The sequence below is a fragment of the Scyliorhinus torazame genome, chromosome 7 (assembly GCF_047496885.1).
Source record: "Scyliorhinus torazame isolate Kashiwa2021f chromosome 7, sScyTor2.1, whole genome shotgun sequence".
Classification (NCBI taxonomy): domain Eukaryota; kingdom Metazoa; phylum Chordata; class Chondrichthyes; order Carcharhiniformes; family Scyliorhinidae; genus Scyliorhinus; species Scyliorhinus torazame.
The window spans coordinates 33378938-33404877 of NC_092713.1; the positions used below are offsets into that span (position 1 = coordinate 33378938).

Sequence of the window (25940 nt, forward strand, 5' to 3'; positions counted from 1 at the left end):
TGAATCATTCAGATGGAGCCTAAACAGAGAATTGTCTGCTTCTGAGGATTGTCTGGCTGTATTGTCGTTTTATTAAATGCTGACTGGTGGATTTTAATTTCCAACATTGTGTGACAGTAGGTTTGTGATGGTGATACAGAATTCATTGTAAATCAAATCTCCCAAACAAAACATATTTCACAGCTTTTGATGAAAGCAGCGTTCACACTGGCTTATTTAACTTACACAAAGACATGATTAATTACTGAGGAGCCCAGGCCACAGCATCATTGTTCAGGCAGAGCAGAACTGTAGCCATATTTCTTTGTCATCTATTTGTGCTGAAACAAATCGTACAAATTTGAGTTGCCAAGTCGCTGTTTTAGAGAAAGATTACTCTGTCAATGTAGTCTCTTTATGGCTCACTCATGTACAACGCTGATCATGCAATGTCACTATGTCTGAGAGGGGTGGAAATATATTTCTATTGACTGATCATTATTACAGGCACGTGATTCAATAGTGGCCATTTTATGCAACTTCCTGAGGCACATCTCCACCCCAGAGTTTCAAAAGATAAAGCAAATGAAACAACTTTAACCCGACATTATATTCAGATACTGTCAAATTAATACATTAAGAATGGTTTCAGGACTTCCGGGTGCGGCGATGACCAGCTGGAGTCGCACGTTTCGGCACCTCCCGGTGAAACGGACTTTTGGGCTCTTGATAGGAGCCCCAACGGCAATTTTGACGGCTAAAAACACTGTGCGGTAAACCAGAAGGGAATCCCCCCTGGATACGGATGAATAAAGGAGGAGAAAGTGGCCGGATTGCAGTGGATCCTTTAGAGCAGCGGCAAGGAAGGCAAGCAAAAAACCAAGATGGCGTCGGAAGGTGGCAGTTTAACATGGGGCCCTGAACAACAAGAATTCTTGAAATGCTGTGTGGAAGAGCTCAAAAAGGAAATGAAGAAAGAGCTGTTGGCCCCGATGCTACAGGCGATCGAAGGGCTAAAGGAGGAACAAAAGACCCAGGAGCGGGAGCTTCGGGTCGTGAAGGCAAAGGCAGCCGAGAATGAGGACGACATACAGGGCCTGGTGGTGAAGACGGAGATGTATGAGGCACATCAGAAACGATGTGTGGAAAGGTTGGAGGCACTGGAGAACAACGCAAGGAGGAACAACTTGAGGATTCTTGGTCTTCCTGAAGGTGCGGAGGGAGCGGACGTCGGGGCATATGTGAGCACGATGCTGCCCTCGTTAATGGGAGCGGAGGCCCCGGCGGGTCCGTTGGAGGTGGAGGGAGCATACCAAGTGATGGCGCGAGGACCGAGAGCAGGAGAAATTCCCAGAGCCATAGTGGTGAGATTCCTCCGTTTTAAGGATAGAGAAATGGTCCTTAGATGGGCAAAGAAAACTCGGAGCAGTAAATGGGAGAACGCGGAGATCCGCGTTTATCAAGACTGGAGTGCGGAGGTGGCGAGAAGGAGGACGAGCTTTAATCGGGCCAAGGCGGTGCTTCATAAAAAGAAGATAAAATTTGGAATGCTGCAACCGCCAAGACTGTGGGTCACATATCGAGGGAGGCACCACTACTTTGAGACGGCGGATGAAACGTGGACTTTTATTGTGGAAGAAAAACTGGAATGAGCGGGTTATTAAAAAGAACGTTTGAACAAAGTGGTGGGGCGAATGTGGGGGGCGAAGAGGGGAGGTAAAAAGGGGGGAAAGAGGAGTTTTATGTACTAATCCTGCGATGTGGTAACTTTTCTCTTTTCCACAGGTGGTGATGGGGGGAGGAGGGGAGGTGGAGGAGATGGGGCGTTGGCCATTGGGGGCGGGGCCAAGGGAGAAGTGGGGGCTTGGTTCCTGCGCTATGATAATCATGGCGGGAATAGAGAAGCAGGAAGGAGGGGGCGTCGCACGGTGCGAGCCGAGATCACGGGGGGAAGCCGAGGTCGGCCAGAGTTTGCTGACTTCTGGGAGCAACATGGGGGGAGTAATTACGCTAGCGGGGGATCTAGCGGGGGGGGTGGGAGGGGGGAATTACTGGGTTGCTGCTGCTGGGGAGAGGGGGGAGCTGGTATGGGAGGGGATGGGCGGGGGGGCACCGCCTGGGGGAGATACAGCTGCGTGGGAACCGGGTGAGGAGCTGGAAAAAGGGGATGGCTAATCGACAAGGGGGGGGGGGGGGTAGGAAGCCCCCCAACCCGGCTGATCACGTGGAACGTGAGAGGGCTGAACGGGCCGATAAAGAGGGCACGGGTACTCGCACACCTTAAGAAACTTAAGGCGGATGTGGTTATGTTACAGGAAACGCACCTGAAACTGATAGACCAGGTTAGGCTACGCAAAGGATGGGTGGGGCAGGTGTTCCATTCGGGGCTAGATGTGAAAAACAGGGGGGTGGCTATATTAGTGGGGAAGCGGGTAATGTTCGAGGCAAAGACTATAGTGGCGGATAACGGGGGCAGATACGTGATGGTGAGTGGCAAACTACAGGGGGAGACGGTGGTTTTGGTAAACGTATATGCCCCGAACTGGGATGATGCCAATTTTATGAGGCGGATGCTAGGACGCATTCCGGACCTAGAGATGGGAAAGCTGATAATGGGGGGAGATTTTAATACGGTGTTGGAACCAGGGCTGGATAGGTCGAAGTCCAGGACTGGAAGGAGGCCGGCAGCAGCCAAGGTACTTAAAGATTTTATGGAGCAGATGGGAGGTGTAGACCCGTGGAGATTTAGCAGACCTAGGAGTAAGGAGTTCTCGTTTTTCTCCTATGTCCATAAAGTCTACTCGCGAATAGACTTTTTTGTGCTGGGAAGGGCGTTGATCCCGAAGATGAGGGGAACGGAGTATACGGCTATAGCCATTTCGGATCACGCTCCACACTGGGTAGACTTGGAGATAGGGGAGGAAACAGGAGGGCGCCCACCCTGGAGAATGGGCATGGGACTAATGGCAGATGAGGGGGGGTGTCTAAGGGTGAGGGGGTGCATTGAAAAGTACTTGGAACTCAATGATAATGGGGAGGTCCAGGTGGGAGTGGTCTGGGAGGCGTTGAAGGCGGTGGTTAGAGGGGAGCCGATATCAATAAGGGCACATAAAGGGAAGCAGGAGAGTAAGGAACGGGAGCGGTTGCTGCAAGAACTTTTGAGGGTGGACAGACAATATGCAGAAGCACCGGAGGAGGGACTGTACAGGGAAAGGCAAAGGCTACATGTAGAATTTGACTTGCTGACTACGGGCACTGCAGAGGCACAATGGAGGAAGGCACAGGGTGTACAGTACGAATATGGGGAGAAGGCGAGCAGGTTGCTGGCACACCAATTGAGGAAAAGGGGAGCAGCGAGGGAAATAGGGGGAGTGAGGGATGAGGAAGGAGAGATGGAGCGGGGAGCGGAGAGAGTGAATGGAGTGTTCAAGCATTTTATAAAAAATTATATGAAGCTCAACCCCCAGATGGGAGGGAGAGAATGATGGGCTTTTTGGATCGGCTGGAATTTCCCAAGGTGGAAGAGCAGGAAAGGGTGGGACTGGGAGCACAGATCGAGGTAGAAGAAGCGGTGAAAGGAATTAGGAGCATGCAGGCGGGAAAGGCCCCGGGACCGGATGGATTCCCAGTCGAATTCTATAGAAAATATGTGGACTTGCTCGCCCCGGTATTGACAAGGACCTTTAATGAGGCAAAGGAAAGGGGACAACTGCCCCCGACTATGTCTGAAGCAACGATATCGCTTCTCTTAAAGAAGGAAAAGGACCCGCTACAATGCGGGTCCTATAGACCTATTTCCCTCCTAAATGTAGATGCCAAGATCCTGGCCAAGGTAATGGCAATGAGAATAGAGGAATGTGTCCCGGGGGTGGTCCACGAGGACCAAACTGGGTTTGTGAAGGGGAGACAGCTGAACACGAATATACGGAGGCTGTTAGGGGTAATGATGATGGCCCCACCAGAGGGGGAAACGGAGATAGTAGTGGCGATGGATGCCGAGAAAGCATTTGATAGAGTGGAGTGGGATTATTTGTGGGAGGTGTTGAGGAGATTTGGTTTTGGAGAGGGTATGTTAGATGGGTGCAGCTGTTGTATAGGGCCCCGATGGCGAGCGTGGTCACGAATGGACGGGGATCTGCATATTTTCGGCTCCATAGAGGGACAAGGCAGGGATGCCCTCTGTCCCCATTATTGTTTGCACTGGCGATTGAGCCCCTGGCGATAGCGTTGAGGGGTTCCAAGAAGTGGAGGGGAGTACTTAGAGGAGGAGAAGAACACCGGGTATCTTTGTATGCGGACGATTTGTTACTATATGTGGCAGACCCAGCGGAGGGGATGCCAGAAATAATGCGGATATTTGAGGAGTTTGGGGATTTTTCAGGGTATAAATTGAACATGGGGAAAAGTGAGTTGTTTGTGGTGCATCCAGGGGAGCAGAGTAGAGAAATAGAGGACCTACCGTTGAGGAAGGTAACAAGGGACTTTCGTTACCTGGGGATCCAGATAGCCAAGAATTGGGGCACATTGCATAGGTTAAATTTAACGCGGTTGGTGGAACAAATGGAGGAGGATTTCAAGAGATGGGATATGGTATCCCTGTCACTGGCAGGGAGGGTGCAGGCGGTTAAGATGGTGGTCCTCCCGAGATTCCTCTTTGTGTTTCAGTGCCTCCCGGTGGTGATCACGAAGGCTTTTTTTAAAAGGATTGAAAAGAGCATCATGGGTTTTGTGTGGGCCGGGAAGACCCCGAGAGTGAGGAAGGGATTCTTACAGCGTAGCAGGGATAGGGGGGGGCTGGCACTACCGAGCCTAAGTGAGTATTATTGGGCCGCTAATATTTCAATGGTGAGTAAGTGGATGGGAGAGGAGGAGGGAGCGGCGTGGAAGAGATTAGAGAGGGCGTCCTGTAGGGGGACTAGCCTACAGGCTATGGTGACAGCCCCATTGCCGTTCTCGCCGAGGAACTACACCACAAGCCCGGTGGTGGTGGCTACACTGAAGATTTGGGGACAGTGGAGACGGCATAGGGGAAAGACTGGAGCCTTGGGGGGGTCCCCGATAAGAAACAACCATAGGTTTGCCCCGGGAGGAATGGATGGGGGGATATGGAATGTGGCAAAGAGCAGGAATAACGCAACTGAAAGATCTGTTTGTGGATGGGAAGGTCGCGAGTCTGGGAGCGCTGACCGAGAAATATGGGTTGCCCCAAGGGAATGCATTCAGGTATATGCAACTGAGGGCTTTTGCGAGGCAACAGGTGAGGGAATTTCCGCAGCTCCCGACACAAGAGGTGCAGGACAGAGTGATCTCAAAGACATGGGTGGGGGATGGTAAGGTGTCAGATATATATAGGGAAATGAGGGACGAGGGGGAGACTATGGTCGATGAACTAAAAGGGAAATGGGAAGAAGAGCTGGGGGAGGAGATCAAGGAGGGGCTGTGGGCAGATGCCCTAAGCAGGGTAAACTCGTCGTCCTCCTGTGCCAGGCTAAGCCTGATTCAGTTTAAGGTATTACACAGGGCGCATATGACTGGAGCACGGCTCAGTAAATTTTTTGGGGTGGAGGATAGGTGTGCGAGGTGCTCGAGAAGCCCAGCGAATCATACCCATATGTTTTGGTCATGCCCGGCACTACAGGGGTTTTGGATGGGGGTGACAAAGGTGCTTTCAAAAGTAGTGGGGGTCCGGGTCGAACCAAGCTGGGGGTTGGCTATATGTGGGGTTGCACAAGAGCCGGGAGTGCAGGAGGCCAGAGAGGCCGATGTTTTGGCCTTTGCGTCCCTAGTAGCCCGGCGCAGGATATTGCTAATGTGGAAAGAAGCCAAGCCCCCGGGGGTGGAGACCTGGATAAATGACATGGCAGAGTTTATAAAGCTAGAGCGGATTAAGTTCGTTCTAAGGGGGTCGGCTCAAGGGTTCACCAGGCGGTGGCAACCGTTCGTCGAATACCTCGCAGAACGATAGATGGAATGGAAAAAAGAAGGCAGCAGCCCAGGATGAAAAAAAGAATGGTTTCAGAAGTTTCTTTCCTTTATTTCAATAAGATTAGGAGCTAATGGATTCACTGGTCGTCGACGCCGAAATCGCGTTCGGCGATCGGCCGGAGAATCCAGGTTTCTGACTAACAGAGTACGCCACGCCAGGTATCGACGGCCTCAGGACATTGCCTGAGGCCCGTCCCCCCGATGCTCCGTCGGGAACTCGGCGTGGTGGCTGCGGACTCAGTCCAGCGCCGCCACGCCGAGTTCCCGACGGGTTAGACCATGAGAGACACACGCCGTCGGGAACTCGGCCGGTCGGGGGCGGAGCATCAGGGGGGCGGGCCTCAGTTGGGGGAGGGCCGATCCGTGGGCAGGGGGGGGGACATTATTCGGGACTGGGGGTACTGTGGGGGAGGAGGGGGTCCGGGGGGCGCGAGCCAGCCGAAGGGGGGACTATTTCGCGGGCCGGGTCCGCGAGCGGTCGCCGTCATGTAGCACGGTGCAGCCGCTGCAGGCCACCGCCGTGCGCCTGCGTGGCCACGGACCCGGCAATTCTCCGGGGCATATCGGCAGCTAGAGCCGGGTGTTCTACGCTGCCTTCCTGCTAGCCCCCAGCAAAACGAAGGATCGGTGGCCGTTTTACGCTATTTTTTCTGCGTAAAACGCCACCGTTCCCACGCTGGCGTGGGGACATAGCCCCAGTATCGTAAATTCCAGCCCAATGTTCTTCATCTCTTATGCATTTATATTAACATATATACTCACGGCAGGACGGTGGTGCAGTGGTTAGCACTGCTGCCTCACGGCGCCGAGGTCCCAGGTTCGATCCCGGCTCTGGGTCACTGTCCGTGTGGAGTTTGTACATTCTCCCCGTGTTTGCGTGGGTTTAGCCCTCTCAACCCAAAGATGTGCCGGCTAGGTGTATTGGTCACGCTAAATTGCCCCTTAATTGGAAACAAAAGCGAACCGGGTAATCTAAATTTTTAAAAAAACATATATACTCACGTAGCCTAATTTTATCACCTCTACCAACCATCACGTTCTGGTGAGAAATAGGCTTCTAAGGGGTTAAATTGTGACATCACCCCCAGCCTCTATGTTCATGTCGCTGTAAGCCCAACGGCTCAATCTATCCATAAATTTTTACATTTCCAGTCTCATGTTTTTGTTTTAATGCTTCTGACTCACAGGGGCTGTTCCCTCCTTATTGAATCAGTGTTATTGGCAGTGAGTCATGGCCAGTGTTTTAACCATGTAGGTACTCACAGTCACAGGCCAGATCTTATCCCAATCTGTTACCCAGTCATGTACACTTCCAGAAGTTACTACATAAGGATCAGGATTAGGAATTTTAGCTGATATTTCCCCCTCTAATTTAGTGACACTCAGGAGAATTTTGGGTTGAGTGGGATATAAACATTTGTGAAATCTCAAACCAAGCATAACCTGCCTGATTCCAATTTTGATGGAGACGGAACAGGAGAATTCTTACGAGAATCTGGAGATGATGAAGACCTCTCTGGTCCTCCTGGCATATCGGACCCTTGCCACTGCCTGTCCTCCATTCTCCGGCTCCTCTTCGGGCTCATCCTCCAGCCCCTCCGGGACCACCTCCTCCTCCTCCTCAGGAGAGGCCGTATGTCCCTCCACCTCCTCCTGCTCCTCCTCCTCCAGCATGTCGCCCTGCTGCTGTGACAGATTGTGGAGGGCACAACAGACCACCACAAAGTGGGAGACACTCTGGGGGGGGGGGACAGCCCGATGCACCGATCAGTGAAAGCACAGTTGGCATCATGGGGTCTCCACCTCGGTCTCATGCATCTGCACGGGCATCATCAGCCATGACCTCAATGGTTATCCCTTGTCCCCCACGAGCCAACCCGTCATCCTGGATGTTCCTCGAAGACACCGGAGATCTCCACATGCCCCAGGATGTTGATGTCATGCATGGTCGCAGGGTAGCGGGCACCCACTGGCATGATTCTGAGGTGGTGGTTGTTCACGATCTGATCATTCAGGGAGTGGAACCCGTTCCTGTTAATATAGGGCACGTCCTGATGCCACGGTGCTCTCATGGTGACGTGCTTGTCATTGATCGCCCCTGGACCTGGGGCATCCATGCGATGGCAGCAAATCCTGTAGCTCAGGCACCTTGGTGGGCCTGGTCCAGGTCGAAGGAGATAGAGTCTGATGCCCGCACATACAGAGCATCCGTCAAATGCCGATGTACCTGTGGGTGGAAGATTGGGATTAGCCCCACAGGTCCTCGCTCGTGCCCTGGAATGACCCAGTGACATAAAAGTTGAGGGCTGCAGTGGCCTTTAGGGGGTGTCCTCCTATTCCATGGGGTGCCATATCCACAAGGACCTGGGACAGGTGCCGCACTGTCTCTCTACTGAGATATAGTCTTCTGTGGCACATGGTGTCCATCAGCTCATTGAATGACCAACGACGCCTGTACACCTTGGGCAGTCACTAACCTTCCCTTCTGGGTCCCTCCTCAGCCTGATGGGTGGCCGGATCTTTAGGGTGTGTGCACCCTGCACATGGGGGTCTGCCTCCAGCCTGTGTTATCGCTGCTGCCTACTACAGCATCTGCACGCGTCACCTGCCACAAGTAACGTGAAGGAGAGAGACCGACAATCAGTTAGGACATCCACTCCAAAACCCTCAAATCCCCCAAGCCTCCCCCACCCTTACCATGACTGACCCGCCTTCTCTTAGAGTGCCAGCAAAGCCTTGCTCTTTAGTGTTTGATTGTTGGCAGCTGCCTCTATGGTGCTGACACTCCTAGAGTTCATGCACACTGTTCGGGCATCGAAGGTTGCCGGACATGTAATGCGTTAATCATCCTCTGAGGCATGGCCCCTTTTCCCCTCTAGGAGGCACTTGAGAATTGAGGAGCGTGAGGTGCTCTCACAACTAACTACACTAATTCCTCATTTGAAGTAGCCATCAGCTGTGAAGCTAGAGGCTGCTCACAGTCAAAGGGAGTGAAATTGGATTTCAAGAGAGAAGCTGCAGCAGGGCTCTGACCTGGGATAGTTTGGTGGGACAGACAGGCTGTAGCTGTGGTTGCCCCTGTTATGGGTCTCCAGAATATATATTTTTAAAAATATTTTTATTCTCCTTTTTCACATTTTCTCCCAAATTTACCTAACAATAAACAATAATCAGTAACGAATGGTTTGTCAATCCCCATATCAATAACAACGATCCCATCATCCCACCAAACCCCCAGACACTGGCCCGCATGTTCATATAAACAAATGACAAAAAGGAATCAGGAATCACCCATAGTCACCATTAACACATACACCAATTCTCCAAACCCCCCCCCCCAACTAATGTTCGATGTAATCCAATTTTCGAAAGTGCATAATGAATAACGCCCATGAATTGTAGAACTCCTCCATCCTTCCCCTCAGTTCAAATTTGACCTTTTCAAGCGTCAAGAATTCCAGCAGGTCCCCCCGCCACGCCAGGACACAGGGTGGAGAGGTTGATCTCCACCTTAACAGGGTCCGCCCTCGGGCGATCAACGAGGCAAAGGCTACAACATCTGCCTCCGCGCCCGTTTCTAACCCTAGCTGGTCTGACACCCCGAATATGGCCTCCCGAGGGCCCGGGTCCAGTTTCACGTGCACCACTTTAGAGATTACCCTAAAAACCTCCTTCCAGTAATCCTCCAGCTTTGGACAGGACCAAAACATATGAATGTGGTTTGAGGGCCCCCCCGCAACGTTCACACACATCTTCTATCCCCTCAACGAGCTGTTCATCCTCACCCTTGTAAGGTGCGCTCTATACACCACCTTCAGCTGTATCAGCCCAAACCTCACACACGAGGTGGAGTAAGTCACCCTCCGGAGCACCTCACACCAGAACCCCTCCTCCATATCCTCTCCCAACTCTTCCTACCACTTTGCTTTGATCCCTTCTAGCGGCACCTTCTCCTCCTCCAAAATAGCCCCGTAAACCGCCGATACTACCCCCTTCTCCAGTCCCCCTAGGGTGTCCACAATACTTAACGATGGCTTGAAGGCCTCACAGACACAAAGCCCCTCACACCCCGGCCCAGGGACAACCCCCGAACCCCCGACTTGGAACTCTTCAGCCCCCTGACCAAGTCCAACCCCCCGAAGGGTCCCCCCAACCCTCCCGCCCCTTCCCGAGCGCTGGGGCAGTAACCCCGGTGCCCTTGAGCTGCATGCCGGTAAATGGGAATGGCTACTCACCTCCTCACTTCCCTTTAGTAGCCATTGCACCAGGTTCCCGTTTTTGAAAAGGAGTACTAAACGACGCCCATGTGACTTCCTGCTGGTGAGTCGGGTAATTCCCGGGAGGCCGCTGCATTCGACTTCAATCTCGTTAATGAGATTGAAAGTAATGCAAATTAGGGTTAATGATATTCTCGACATTTTTGGGCATGATCCGCCATCAGGAGCAGGCCGGGAGAATCACAAAATGGTTTCATGCTTGGCGCGAATCTCGATTTTGTCCTCTCCCGCTATCCGCCCAGCACGCTCCAATCCGTGCCGGGCACAACGCAGTTGCTGAATCACACCCGTGTATTTAGAAGGAAGCGAGATTAGCTTTTACACATCTTTCACAACGTCACAACAACATCTCTGACAGTGCAGTGCTCCCTCACTGGAGAGTCAGCCTAGGTTTTGTGCTGAAGTCCCAAATGAGGTCACTAAGCATTCGTGAATATTAATACACCGCCAAGGATATTGCCTACACTTCTATAACAGATGAAATATAAACCTGTAAATCCTTCCAACAAAAAACACTGGCAGGTGGTAAGAGTAGGAGAGATACCTGGTCAGCCATCTGATGGAAAGATATTTGGAGCCTCCACCATCATTATCCATAGCTCCAGGCTATAATATGCATGTAAAGTGTATGTTGCCACAGCACCTTGGACTCCTTGGGTAGGGAGAGGGTGCTCGTTGACTCTGTTGGCTGAAAGGCTAGTGTTTGGTGTCAACAGCATGGGGTTTGATCCTATTCCTGAGGTGGATTTGATTCCTGTCTCTTTGCCTTACCTGTGGTGGAGGTCGTGGTGCTATGTCATGAGCACTCAGGAAGAAGAGTACTGACATAGGAGTCAGTTCAGAGAAGGTTCACTTGATTCCTGGGATGTGGGCAGGGTTTTAAAAATTATTTCATGGGATGTGGGCATCGCTTGCTAGGCCAGCATTTATTGCCCATCTCTAATTATCCTTGAGCAGTGGTGAGCTGCCTTCTTGAACTGCTGCAGTCCATGTGGTGTAGGTACACCTATGGCGCTGTTAGGGGTGGACGTCCAGGATTTTGACCCAGTGACAGTGAAGGAACAGTAATATATTTCCAAGTCTGGATGCTGAGTGGCTTGGAGGGGAAATTAGAGGTGGTGATGTTTCCATGCATCTGCTGCCCTTGTCCGTCTAGATGGTAGAGGTCGCGGGTTTGGCAAGCTCTTGGTGAGTTGCTGCAGTGCAACTTGTAGATGGTGCATGCTGCTGCCACTGAATGTTGGTGGAAGAGGGTTGGATGTTGAAGAAGGTGGATGGAATGGCAGTCAACAGGGCTGCATGGTGTTGAACTACTTGAGTGTTGCTGTTCGATAGGTTCTTGATAAGCAAGGGGGTGAAAGCTTATTGGGGATTGGCAGGAATGTGGAGATGAGGTTACAATCCGATCAGCCATGAACGCATTGAATGGCAGGGCAGACTCGAGGGGCCAAGTTGTCTATTCCACCCCCTGATTCATATGTTTGCATGTTTAGTAGAATGAGAGGTAATTTTATTGAAAATTATAAGATTTTGGGGGAGCTTGACAGGGTAGACAATGAAGGGATGTTTTCCTTCCTGTGGGAATTTAGATCTAGGGAATATATTTTCAGAATTAAGGGTTCATCCATTTAAGGCCCATCGGATCTGCACTGACCCTCTGAAAGAGCACCCTACCTAGATCCACTCCCCCACCCCATCCCCAGGACCCCACCTAACCTGCAAACCTTTCGACACTAAAGGACAATTTAGCATAGCCAATCCACCTAACCTGCACATCTTTGGACTGTGGGAAGAGACACCCGGAAGAAACCCACGCAGACACGGGGAGAAAGTGTAAACTGCACAGTCACCCAAGGCCGGAATCAAACCTAGGTCCCTGGCGCTGTGAAGCATCAGTGCTAACCACTGTGCCATGTGGTAAACCACTGTTGCACCTGTATTAGGTGATGTACGGTAGGGTCTGTACTACAGGTTCGCCGGTAGTCCCTGCCTGCTGGCTCCGCCCAGGAGGCGGGGTATAAATATGCGTGTACTCCAGCCAGCAGCCATTTCGCCAGCTGCTGTGGGAGGCCACACATCTGATAGCAATAAAGCCTCAGTTGGATTCAACTATCGTCTTTGTCCAATTGATTGTGCCTCATGCCACTGTGCTGCCCATGAGGCCATGAGGCGAAATTTATTTTCTCAGAGGTTCGGAAATCTTTTGAATTCCCCATCCCAGAGAGGTGTGGAGTCATTGAATATATTCAATATATAGTCCCAGGTTCGATATTCAAGACTGAGAGAGACAGTTTTCTGAACTACAATACTGAGAAGTCAAAAGTGATGAGAAACAGGCAGGAAAGTAGAGCTGAGGCCAAGAACAGACAGTGATGATGAAGCAGGCTCATCCGTCCAAATGGCCTACTTCTATTTCTTACGCACGTTAAGATGCGCTTTTACGCTACATTTGTGGTCACTTAAACATCTGTGCTGTTGAATAACATGAGAGGGATAATAATGCAAATGGGCAAGTTCTCCCTCGCAAAGAACAAACCTACCTGTATAAACACACACCAGCTGCACCATATTATATTAATTAATCTGCCACTCAAGCGAGATAGTATTAACATATGCTTCAGTTACTGTTCCCATGACAACACTCTTCCAAACAAACTGGATCATTCATACCACATGATAAAATACAGTAAATGATGTACAGCATGCTGCAGGGTTTATCTTGGGTTCCTCTGCTTTCCATTAACCACATACCAGACCATTGCAATGTCTTCCACCAGCAATTCGCTTTCACTATGGGGAAAACTATTTCATAAAGTAAGATCCAGCGTCCCGACTGCCGCTGAGTTTATCCTTGTCACATTGAGGCAACTGGGAAATATTGCAGACTTTAAGAAATGCTGCATTTGAACAGCAAGAACAATTTATTTTCTTACAATTCTGCCCATATTAGAAATGGAACATTTCAGAACAATTTAGATGGGGGGGAAGAGACCATGGAACGTCATGGGTAAATCAAAGACACGTTGGTCAGATACGACTTTGGATTGTTTTCTCAGGAAAGGAGAGCAAAAGCAGTCTGCAATCATTTTTTGAAGAACATCTGCAGAGACAGGAGCATTGTGGCATGAGGTTTGATCCCTACTCTGCCTGCGGTGGATCCAGGACCTGCATCCTTCCCCTACCTGTGACGAAGATCGGGGCACTATGGGTGGAACCTGCCTTTTGGCAGAGAACTCAAGAGCAGGGCACTTGCATTGGAGTCAGTTCAGAGATGTTTTGCTTGATTCCTGGGATGAAGGGGTTGTCTAATGAGGGCAAGTTTTAAAAAATGTTTTAAGGTGGGTTAGATTCCTGATAAACAAGGGGGTGAAAGGTTATCAGGGTAGGGGGGGGTGCTCGGCGAGAATGTGGAGTTGAGGTTACAACCAGATCAGCCAGTGTGGCAGGATGATCGCTTTACACTGATGACGCAGAAGGGTTATAGAATAAGCTGTGCTGTAATGATCCTTGGCCAGATCCCACATGGGGGGAGGGGAGATCAGATCAGGGACCAATAATGTTTTGTTTAATAATAATCATCTTTATTGTCACAAGGAGGCTTACATTAACACTGCAATGAAGTTACTGTGAAGAGCCCCTAGTCGCCACAGTTCGGCGCCTACACGGAGGGAGAATTCAGAATGTCCAAATTACCTAACAAGCACGTCTTTCGGGACTTTTGGGAGGAAACCAGAGCACCCGAGGAAACCCACAAAGACACGGGGAGAATGTGCAGACTCCGCACAGACAGTGACCCAAGCCGGGAATCGAACCTGGGACCCTGGCGCTGTGAAGCAACAGTGCTACCCACTGTGCTACCGTGCTGCCACGGTTTAATGTAGATAAACTTCAAGATTCAAAACGCTTACTAAGTGAATAAACCCACAGGATTCCAGGGATTTGAACAAACAAAAACAGACATTACTATACAAGGTCAGGAGATAAAACAATTTCAATATATACTTTATACTCGAACATTCAAGGTAAGTATGAGGTACATGTGAATTAACAGACAAACTGTGGTCAAACACCACACACACAACAGAATAAAAGCCAAATACAACCAAACCCAATTTAATGGATTTCTGAACAACCCACCTCGATGCTTGAGTCAACCAATCTCACTGAAAATCTGTCTTTCTCTTGAAGGTTTCCAATATTCACCTTCGAAGATCTTGCCTTGAGTTCTCCCCAAACGTCACTCCAGCTCGTATGGCTTTAACCTTAGAAATAGATATAGATAGATTAGAAGAGTGGGCCAAAATGTGGCAGATTGAGTTTAATGTGGATATTGAGGTCATGCATTTTGGTTGGAAAAATGGAAAGGCAACTTATTACCTAAATGGGCAGAGACTTCGGGGTGCTCCAATGCAGAGGGGTCTGGGTGTCCTTGTGCATGAGTCACAGAAAACGAGCATGCAGGTGCAGCAGGTAATAAGGAAAGCAAATGGAATGTTGGCATTTGTAGCGAAAGGAATTGAGTATAAACGTAAGGAAGTGTTGTTGCAACTTTACAAGGCATTGGTAAGACCGCACCTGGTGTATTGTGCACAGTTTTGGTCCCCTTATTTGAGGAAAGATGTAGTGGCATTGGAGGCAGTTCAGAGGAGGTTCACTAGATTGATTCCAGAGGTGAGGGGTTTGTTGTATGTAGAGAAATTGAACAGCTTAGGCCTATACTCTCTAGACTTTAGAAGAATGAGGAGAGATCAAATTGAGGTATACAAGATGCTAAAAGGTAAGGATAAAGTAGATGTGGAGCAGATGCTTCCTCTTGTGGGGCATTCAAAAGTGAGAGGTCATAATCTTAGAATAAGAGGTAGCAAATTTAAAATAGATTTGAGGAGAAACTACTTCTCCCAAAGGGTTGTGAATCTGTGGAATTCGCTACCCCAGAGTGGGGTGGATGCTGGGACAGTGAGTACATTTAAGTTGGACAGATTTATAATTGGTAATGGGTTGAAGGGTTATGGAGAACGGGTAAGAAGATGGAGTTGAGGCCAGGATGGGATCAGCCATGATCACATTGAGGGTGTTTAGGCTCGGGAGGCTAACGTACCTACTCCTGTTCCTAGGTCATGTGTTCTACGGAGGAAATGCTCTGGCTGATTTGGCAATCCAGCTCTGGGTCTGTAGCATTGTAGGTAGCAGATGAGGAACATTTCAGCCATGATCGAATGATGCAGCAGGCTCGATTGGCCGAATGGCCTGATTCTGCTCCTATATCTTATGAACTTATGAACGACAGCCCACCTCACAGGGTTTCAATCTAGACTTCTGAGATTACCTTCCCCTGGATTTCCAAGAACACCACTGCTCCAAAGGGGCACCTTTGCCACAACAGCCCGCAACATCAAATAGACATCTACCGAGCCCACTTCACCTAAAGTCTGCTTACTGCAGCCCTTTTCATGCTTTTTAACATAATTGGGACCTCTTCCTGTTCCCCCTCCCTTGTCCTTTAACCTGGGACACTTACTGGCCGACTGACCAAAAATTGACTCAAACTGACTGTTCAAGAGTGCTGTTCATGGACCCTTGAACTGATCTGGTGATCTATCAAAACACTTCAAGAAGATCCCACTCTTGTTACTAGGCAATAACAAATGTATCAAGCATTGGAACATCCTGTGCTTTAAATGTTCGAACCTCCATCGACTGCTAATTTACATAGCACACAAATGAATGGATTTCAGAACAATGCACACTCAGTGCAATATTGGGAGTTTCAGGGCTGCTATTGTACGACCCAACTGCCTGTTTGATATTACGTGTTGGATGAGGAGGAACCTCATGCAGCTCAAGTTCGGTAAATTGAAAACACTTGGTTCACCTCTAACCACAGCTTGCATGCTGCTAGCTTGGATTCATCAGCTACCCCGCTCTGTGACTCATCATCTCAGCTTTCTCTGTTGAACTAGCTGCCCGATGTCCAGTCAGTCACCAGGACCATGTTCTTCCACTTTCAGAACATTACCGCCACATCACTATCATAGAATCATAGAATTTACAGTGCAGAAGGAGACCATTCGGCCCATGCCGTCTGCACCGGTCCTTGGAAAAAGCACCTTAATTAAGCCCACACCTCCATCCTATCCCCGTAACCCAGTAACCCCATCTAACCTTTATGGGCACCAAGGGCAATTTTTGCATGGCCAATCCACCTAACCGGCATATCTTGTTGGCCGCTGAAACCTTCATCCATGGTCTCGATGCTCTGGGATCCAGCTTTTTGCTTGTTAAGATATCCTTCTCCACTCTTCACAAATTTCAGTTAATCCAGAACTCTATAACACCCTAACCTTTCCCACACAAAGTTTTTTTGCACACACATCATTCCTGTCCGAACCCTGATCCATTGGTTCCCTGCGTGGCAGTGAAATTACTCTCTGTGCCCTCATTTTCAAATCCCTCCATTGCTTTTCTCCATATTCTCCGAGACGCCTTCGCCAACGGGTCGGGGAATCCGCGGGGAGACACAAGAATCGCGCCCCGCCGCCAGCTTCCCGATTCACCCCCGCCAATTCTCGGGCGCCCGCGGGATTCCCGCAGCGCCGTTCGGGGGCGGTTGAAGCTCCCCCCCCGGCGATCCTCCGGGCCCTGACGGGCCGTATGGCCGACGGGTTCGGCCGAGTCCCGCCGGCGTGGGTTACTCAGGTCCCACACGGCGGGACCTGGAAGGTGTGTCTGCAGGAGCCATTCTGGAGGAGGGGGCGGGGGGGATCCAACCCTGTGGGGGGCCCCCACGGAGGCCTGGCCCGCGATTGGGGCCTATCGATCGGCGGGCGGGCTTGTTCCATGGGGGCCTATGTTCCTCCACGCCGGGCCGCTGTAGGGCTCCGCCATATTGCCCGGGGGCCGGCGCAGAGAAGGGAACCCCTGTGCATGCACAGAATCAGGCCGGCCGTAGCGCAAATGCGTGGTATCACGCCTGCCATTCCGCGCATGCGTTGACTCGCGCCGGCCGTTCCACGCCGGCTGGAGCTGCGGGGACCACTCCGGCCCCCACCTAGCCCCCTAGGAAGGGGAGCATTCCCCATTATTGGGGACCGTTGATGCCGGAGTGGTTGGTGCCACTTTTCACGCCGGCGTGGGGACATAGCCCCATCATTGGAGAATCCCATATGTCGCAATCTGCTCAATCATTGTAAGAGGATCCTTTAGCCAACTTTGCACCTGCGTAGCCTCTAAAGATGTATTCAAACATAATTGTACCGTTGCCTTCTTAGCTTGAAAGATATCCCTTAAAAAACTATCTGCTAAACCATGCTTTTGCTCTCCCCCCTCAGGTCCTTTGCTTCTTGCTGCATACAGGGCCCGCACCTCACAAATGCAGTTCCATTAAATGAATATTCAGTGCCACCCAGTGGTGACTGTGAGTACAACATCTGACAACTGATACTTGCTTCTGACATGATGCATACACAAAATGCAAAAATAAAACTGCAGATGCTGGAAATCTGAAACAAGAGTAGAAAATATGTTATGAATTCTCACCATGTTGGGCAGCATCAATGTTGCATGTTGTTCCTTTATCAGAGGTTTTCACAGATGACCAAAATAAAAAAAAAAACACAGACCATTGGAAATGGGGAGCGAAAACACAAACACGCACACGTTCACACATAAACAAACACACACACATAAACAAACACACACACACAAACAACCACAACACTTTTTTTTCCAATCAAGGGGGAATTTAGTGTGGCCAATTCACCTGCATTGCTCATCTTTGGGTTGTGGGGGTGAGACCCAAGCAGACACGGGGAGAATGTGCAAACTCCTTTGGACAGTGAACCGGGGCCGGGATCGAACCGGGTCCTCGGCACCATGAGGCAGCAGTGCTAGCCACTGCCCCACCATGCTGCCCTTGAAACAAACACATATAAACACAGAAACACGAACAAAAACACACTGGCACACAAATACACATATAATAAGAACATAATAAGAACTAGGAGCAGGAGTCGGCCATCTGGCCCCTCGAGCCTGATCCACCATGCAATGAGATCAAGGCTGATCTTTTGTGGACTCAGCTCCACCTTCCGGCCCGAACACCATAACCCTTAATCCCTTTATTCTTCAAAAAACTATCTATCTTATCTTAAAAACATTTAATGAAGGAGCCTCTACTGCTGCACTGGGCAAGGAATTCCATAGATTCACAACCCTTTGGGTGAAGAAGTTCCTCCTAAACTCAGTCCTAAATCTACTTCCCCTTATTTTGAGGCTATGCCCCCTAGTTCTGCTTTCATCCGCCAGTGGAAACAACCTGCCGCATCTATCCTATCTATTCCCTTCATAATCTTATATGTTTCTATCAGATCCCCCCTCATCCTTCTAAATTCCAATGAGTACAGTCCCGGTCTACTCAACCTCTCCTCGTAATCCAACCCCTTCAGCTCTGGGATTAACTTAGTGAATCTTCTCTGCACACCCTCCAGCGCCAGTACATCCTTTCCCAAGTAAGGAGACCAAAACTGAACACAATACTCCAGGTGTGGCCTCACTAATACCTTATACAATTGCAGCATAACCTCCCTAGTCTTAAACTCCATCCCTCTAGCAATGAAGGACAAAATTTCATTTGCCTTCTTAATCACCTGTTGCACCTGTAAACCAACTTTTTGCGACTCATGCACTAGCACACCCAGGTCTCTCTGCACAGCAGCATGTTTTAATATTTTATCATTTAAATAATAATCCCTTTTGCTGTTATTCCTACCAAAATGGATGATCTCACATTTGTCAACATTGTATTCCATCTGCCAGACCCTAGCCCATTCACTTAGCCTATCCAAATCCCTCTGCAGACTTCCAGTATCCTCTGCACTTTTTGGTTTACCACTTATCTTAGTGTCGTCTGCAAACTTGGACCCATTGCCCTTGGTCCCCAACTCCAAACCATCTATGTAAATTGTGAACAGTTGTGGGCCCAACACTGATCCCTGAGGGACACCACTAGCTACTGATTGCCAACCAGAGAAACACCCATTAATCCCCACTCTTTGCTTTCTATTAATTAACCAATCCTCTATCCATGCTCCTACTTTCCCCTTAATGCCATGCATCTTTATCTTATGCAGTAACCTTTTGTGTGGCACTTCGTCAAAGGCTTTCTGGAAATCCAGATATACCACACCCATTGGCTCCCCGTTATCTACCGCACTGTTAATGTCCTCAAAAAATTCCACTAAATTAGTTAGGCACGACCTGCCCTTTATGAACCCATACTGCGTCTGCCCAATGGGACAATTTCCATCCAGATGCCTCGCTATTTCTTCCTTGATGGTAGATTCCGGCATCTTCCCTACTATCGAAGTTAAGCTCACTGGCCTATAATTACCCGCTTTCTGCCTACCTCATTTTTTAAACAGTGGTGTCACGTTTGCTAATTTCCAATCCGCCGGGACCACCCCAGAGTCTAGTGAATTTTGGTAAATTATCACTAGTGCATTTACAATTTCCCTAACCATCTCTTTTAGCACTCTGGGTTGCATTCCATCAGTTCCAGGAGACTTGTCTACCTTTAGCCCCATTAGCTTGCCCATCACTACCTCCTTGGTGATAACAATCCTCTCAAGGTCCTCACCTGTCATAGCCTCATTTCCATCCGTCACTGGCATGTTATTTGTGTCTTCCACTGTGAAGACCGACCTAAAAAACCTGTTCAGTTCCTCAGCCATTTCTTCATCTCCCATTATTAAATCTCCCTTCTCATCCTCTAAAGGACCAATATTTACCTTAGCCACTCTTTTTTGTTTTATATATTTGTAGAAACTTTTACTATCTGTTTTTATATTCTGAGCAAGTTTACTCTCATAATCTATCTTACTCTTCTTTATAGCTTTTTTAGTAGCTTTCTGTTGCCCCCTAAAGATTTCCCAGTCCTCTAGTCTCCCACTGATCTTTGCCACTTTGTATGTTTTTTCCTTCAATTTGATACTCTCCCTTATTTCCTTAGATATCCACGGTCGATTTTCCCTCTTTTTACCGTCCTTCCTTTTTGTTGGTATAAACCTTTGCTGAGCACTGTGAAAAATCACTTGGAAGGTTCTCCACTGGTCCTCAACTGTTTCACCATAAAGTCTTTGCTCCCAGTCTACCTTAGCTAGTTCTTCTCTCATCCCATTGTAATCTCCTTTGTTTAAGCACAAAACACTAGTGCTTGATTTTACCTTCTCACCCTCTATCTGTATTTTAAATTCCACCATATTGTGATCGCTCCTTCCGAGAGGATCCCTAACTATGAGATCCTGAATCAATCCTGTCTCATTACACAGGACCAGATCTAGGACCGCTTGTTCCCTCGTAGGTTCCATTACATACTGTTCTAGGAAACTATTGTGGATACATTCTATAAACTCCTCCTCAAGGCTGCCTTGACCGACCTGGTTAAACCAATCGACATGTAGATTAAAATCCCCCATGATAACTGCTGTACCATTTCTACATGCATCAGTTATTTCTTTGTTTATTGCCTGCCCCACCATAATGTTACTATTTGGTGGCCTATAGACTACTCCTATCAGTGACTTTTTCACCTTACTATTCCTGATTTCCACCCAAATGGATTCAACCTTATCCTCCATAGCACCGATGTCATCCCTTACTGTTGCCCGGATGTCATCCTTAAATAACAGAGCTACACCACCTCTCTTACCATCCACTCTGTCCTTCCGAATAGTTTGATACCCTCGGACATTTAACTCCCAGTCGTGACCATCCTTTAACCATGTTTCAGTAATGGCCACTAAATCATAGTCATTCACGATGATTTGCGTCATCAACTCATTTACCTTATTCCGAATACTACGAGCATTCAGGTAAAGTACACTTATATTGGCTTTTTTACCTCTGATCTGAATCTTAACACCTCGATCAGTAACCTCTCCTAAGTTATATTTCCTCTTAACCTTTCTCCTAATTTTCCTTGTCGTTGAACCCATATCTTCATGTAACAACCTGCCGCGTCGCTTACCATTAATGTTTTCATTTCCCGTTTTATTCCTTTTAGTATTCCTGGTCCTATTCACTGAGCTCCCCTCAGTCACTGTACCTTGTACTGTTGCCCTTTTTGATTTTTGACTATGGCTTCTCACCTTACACTTTCCCCCTTACTGCCTTTTGTTTCTGTCCCTGTTTTACTACCTTCCAACTTCCTGCATCGGTTCCCATCCCCCTGCCACATTAGTTTAAACTCTCTCCAACAGCTCTAGCAAACATATATACAGATACGCATAAATACACACACACATAAAAACGTAAACATGCACACGCACATGGAAATAAATAAAATTAACTGTTTAAATGGAAAATGAAGATGACTAGCAGATGTTGACATCAGACGATTGGAGACATAATACAAAACAATTTGGATTTGTATAACGCTTTTAATGTCAGTTATAGATGGGTGGGGTGTAACCCAGAATGATGTCAATGTTATGGGTGCAATCCCTTTACATGCCCCTTGCTTTATGTGGAGTGCTGCCCCTCAAGCTACATAACCACTTGTCTCTCTGCCAGTGAAAGATGCCTATGGCCCCTCTTGGACTATGGCTATAATTGTAATGTTGTAAAATACCCTAAGGCATGAGCTTTATGAGACAAAGAAAGTTGAGAGAAATCAAAGAGACAGGTAAAAATGGAAGCACAGAAAGTTAGCATATCCGTGCAGGAGCCTTGGGAAAAGAAACAACAAAGCAAGGCAGCCCCAAGGATGCCAATTTCTCCACCAATGGAAGATCTCCAGCCAGCACACTCACCCCACTACTTGTCAGGAAGAAAGTAGGGGCTATCTTTAAGATTTGAAATTCCTAATGTCAATATGAAGCTTAGCGTGCTGCAAGCTACCTCGCAGAATGTTGAGGTGTTTCTCAAACTTGCATTGAGTGTCAATGGAGCAAGTTAGCAGGCTAAAGACAGAGAGAGCAGATTGGAAGTAGCACAAGGAGTTGAAGTGGAAACTGTCAGAGTCACAGCTGTACTCAGAACTGTCTCCCAATCTTCCTCTGGTCTCCCCAGTATAGAGGAGACTGCACAGCACAATCAATCCAAGGAACAGTCCATGTGCACTTTGCATTTTGGTCAGAAACCGTGCTTCTACATCTTTCTAGTTTTTACTTAGTGTTCTGTTAGCAACTGAGCCTCGATGTGACAACATTATTTCCCGAGTATTGGAGTTTCTATGGGAAACATTTTAGCTTTTTCAGTTAATGCATTTTGTGCAAGGTCAACTTTGGGATCTATTTTTTGCGAAATTAATATTCTGTTCCAACCCATGGTTCCAGTTTAACGGAATAATATTTACTAATAATAAATTCTTAAAACTATTAATTTTATGAAATGTTAACATCTAATGTTTTCTATTCAGAAATAATGAACTGTAATTTTGCACTTTACTGAAAAGCGGCCCATGGGTTGAAGCAATGATGGCAGCATCTATCTCAATTTGGTCAGTGCATATGAATTCTGAGATTTTGAAGCAACAAAAGTTTGGTTAACTGGCATTTTCAATCCATATGTCCTGTAGTACAGTGCCTAGTTTTACTCTACACATAGTTTGAGAATGGGAACTTTTAATAATTTATAATTGATTGAGACAAACGTAACTGCCTTCCTGCCATTCAACAAAACATCACAATCCCATTGAGCCATAGAAAGGTTACGGTGCAGGAAGAGGCCATTCAGCCCACCCTGTCTGCGATGGCCAAAAAAGAGAAAAATTAAAAAGTTAATCCCACTTTCCAGCAACTGGTCCATAGCCTTGCAGGTTCCAGCACTTCAGGTGCAGATTTGGGTACCTTTTAAATGAGTTGAACATTTCAGCCTCAACCGCCAACTTAGGCAGAGAATTTCCGACATCCTCTGGGTGGAAGTCTTTCTTCATGTCCCCTCTACTCCTTCTATCAATCACCTTAAATCTATGCCCCCTGGTAAATTGACCCCTCAGCTAAGGGAAACAGGTCTTTCCTGACTACCCTATTTAGGCCCTTCATAATTTTGTAGGACTCTATTAGGTCACCCCTTAGTCTCCTCTGTCCTAAGAAGAACAACCTTAACCTAATCAATCTCGCCTCATAGATGCAATTTTAAAGACCTGGCAACATTCTTGTAAATCTCCTCCATACTCTCTCCAGAGCAATTATGTCCTTCCTGTAATGTGGTGACCAGAACTGTGCACAAAATTCCAGCTGTGGCTTTACCAGCGTTTTACAATTCCAGCATTACATCCCTGTTTTTGTATTCAATACTTCGCCCAATAAAGGAAAGCATTCCATATGCTTTCTTTTTTTAAAAAAATATATTATATTGAAATTTTTTTTCCCAAACAACAATTTTTCCTCTTACAAAACAAACGCAACAGTAACAATACAGAACTTTTTAACCATACACAAGTAACAAAACCCCCTTATCTATTGACCTAAACTAAACTAAACCCCCCCCCCCCCCTCCCCCTGGGTTGCTGCTGCTGGTCATCTGTCTTCCCTCTAACGTTCCCCTAGGTAGTCGAGAAATGGCTGCCACCGCCTGGTGAACCCTTGAGCCGATCCTCTCAGGGCAAACTTTATCTGCTCCAGTTTAATGAACCCCGCCATATCGTTTACCCAGGCCTCCAGTCCGGGGGGTTTCGCCTCCTTCCACATGAGTAGGATCCTACGCCGGGCTACTAGGGACGCAAAGGCCACAACGTCGGCCTCTTTCGCCTCCTGCACTCCCGGTTCATCCGCAACTCCAAATAGAGCTAACCCCCAGCCTGGTTTGACCCGGGCCTTCACCACCTTAGAAATCACTCCCGTCACTCCCTTCCAATACCCCTCCAGTGCCGGGCACGACCAAAACATATGTGCGTGGTTTGCCGGGCTTCCGCCGCACCTCCCACACTTGTCCTCCACTCCAAAGAACCTGCTCAGTCTTGCTCCCGTTATGTGTGCTCTATGTAGCACCTTGAATTGAATCAGGCTAAGCCTGGCGCATGAGGAAGAGGAATTTACCCTGCTTAGGGCATCAGCCCACATACCCTCCTCTATCTCCTCCCCTAATTCTTCTTCCCACTTTCCTTTTAGTTCGCCCACCGACTCCTCCCCCTCTTCCCTCATCTCTCGATAAATCTCTGACACCTTACCCTCTCCGACCCACACCCCTGAAAGCACCCTGTCCTGTATCCCCTGTGTCGGGAGCAACGTAAATTCCCTCACCTGTTGTCTAGTAAACGCCCTCACCTGCATATATCTCAAGAAATTTCCCCTGGGCAACTTATACTTTTCCTCCAATGCTCCCAAGCTCGCAAAAGTCCCATCTATAAATAAATCTCCCACCCTCCTAATTCCCAACTGGTACCAGCTCTGAAATCCTCCATCCATTCTTCCCGCACCCCTCTCTGTCGCCTCCACTGTCCTCCCACCTTCAAGGACCTGTGGACATGCACTCCAAGGTGTCTCACTTCCCCTCGCAATATCTTCCTGTTTGTTGAGTATTCCAAGTACTCCCCAAAAACATTAACTCACTTTTCTAGATTGAATTCCATTTGCCACTTCTCCACCCACTCAACCAAACCATTGATATAATTTTTGGAAGATCAATGGGTTTCAGAATACGCAGTGGATTTTCAGAGTGTTTCTGAAAAACAGAGAAAACATTTCTTAAACTTAGCACAACAATGTGATCATGGCCGAAGATTATTTTTAAAAATTAATTTGTGGGACGTGGATGTCGCTGCCTAGGCCATCATTTATTGCCCATTTCTAATTGCCCTTGAGAGGATGGTGGTGAGCTGCCTCCTTGAACCTCTGTAGTCTATGCCCTTTAATGATAACTTAAGGACGCAAGGGAAAATTCCCAAACTCTTTTCGAGTAGTGCAATGGAATGTTTTACATGAGGGGCGGATGGAGCCTGAGTTTAACATATAACATCTGAAAGATGGCAGATGAGCGAGGGCGGGGGCACTCAGTACTCCCTCAGTACTGAACTGTCAGCCTAGCACGGTAGAACAGTGGTTAGCACTGTTGCTTCACAGCAGCAGGGTCCCAGGTTTGATTCCTGGGGGGCCGGTCACTGTCTGTGTGTAGTCTGCACGTTCTCCGTGTCTGAGTGGGTTTCCTCCGGGTGCTTCGATTCCCTCCCACAAGTCCCGAAAGACTTAGGTGAATTGGACATTCTGAATTCTCCCTCTGTGTATCCGAACAGGCGCCAGAGTGTGGCGACTAGGGGCTCTTCACAGTAACTTCACTGCAGTGCTAATGTAAGCCTACCTGTGACACGAATAAGATTATCATAAAAGCAAATTACTGCGGATGCTGGAATCTGAAACAAAAACAGAAAATACTGGACAATCTGACAGCTTTTGTGAGGGAGAAGGGGGCTAACGTTTCGAGTCTGGAGGAAACTAGATTTTGTGTTTTGGTGTATGGAATGGGGCTGAGGCTCACATCCTTCAAAGTGGCGCCTGGAAGGATTGAGATGGGACGAGCGGCCTCCACCCTGACCTGCACCTGGAAATCCTGCGGAAGTGGAAGATAGAAGTTTCGGGAGCGTCGATTCTGGCCGCTGCCGCTGGGGGGAACCATTAAAGCGGCGAGAGGAGGGCAGGGGGGGAGGGAGCGGGATGGGGGGACCGGAAGTGCGGCTCTATTGGGCTGCGCGGATAGCTTCCGGTG

At 48.4% G+C, this 25940-nt stretch overlaps 1 long non-coding RNA gene across 1 annotated transcript; it reads right to left on the reverse strand.

Moving 5' to 3' along the window:
• On the reverse strand, positions 1 to 25915 carry LOC140426128 (uncharacterized). The gene is made up of 7 exons (XR_011948132.1): positions 25713 to 25915; positions 25536 to 25587; positions 24791 to 24902; positions 14379 to 14503; positions 8442 to 8569; positions 6727 to 6905; positions 1 to 320 (listed from the first exon to the last, which is right to left on the reverse strand). It is a non-coding gene; the product is annotated as an uncharacterized lncRNA (long non-coding RNA).
• Positions 25916 to 25940: the final 25 nt, after the last annotated feature.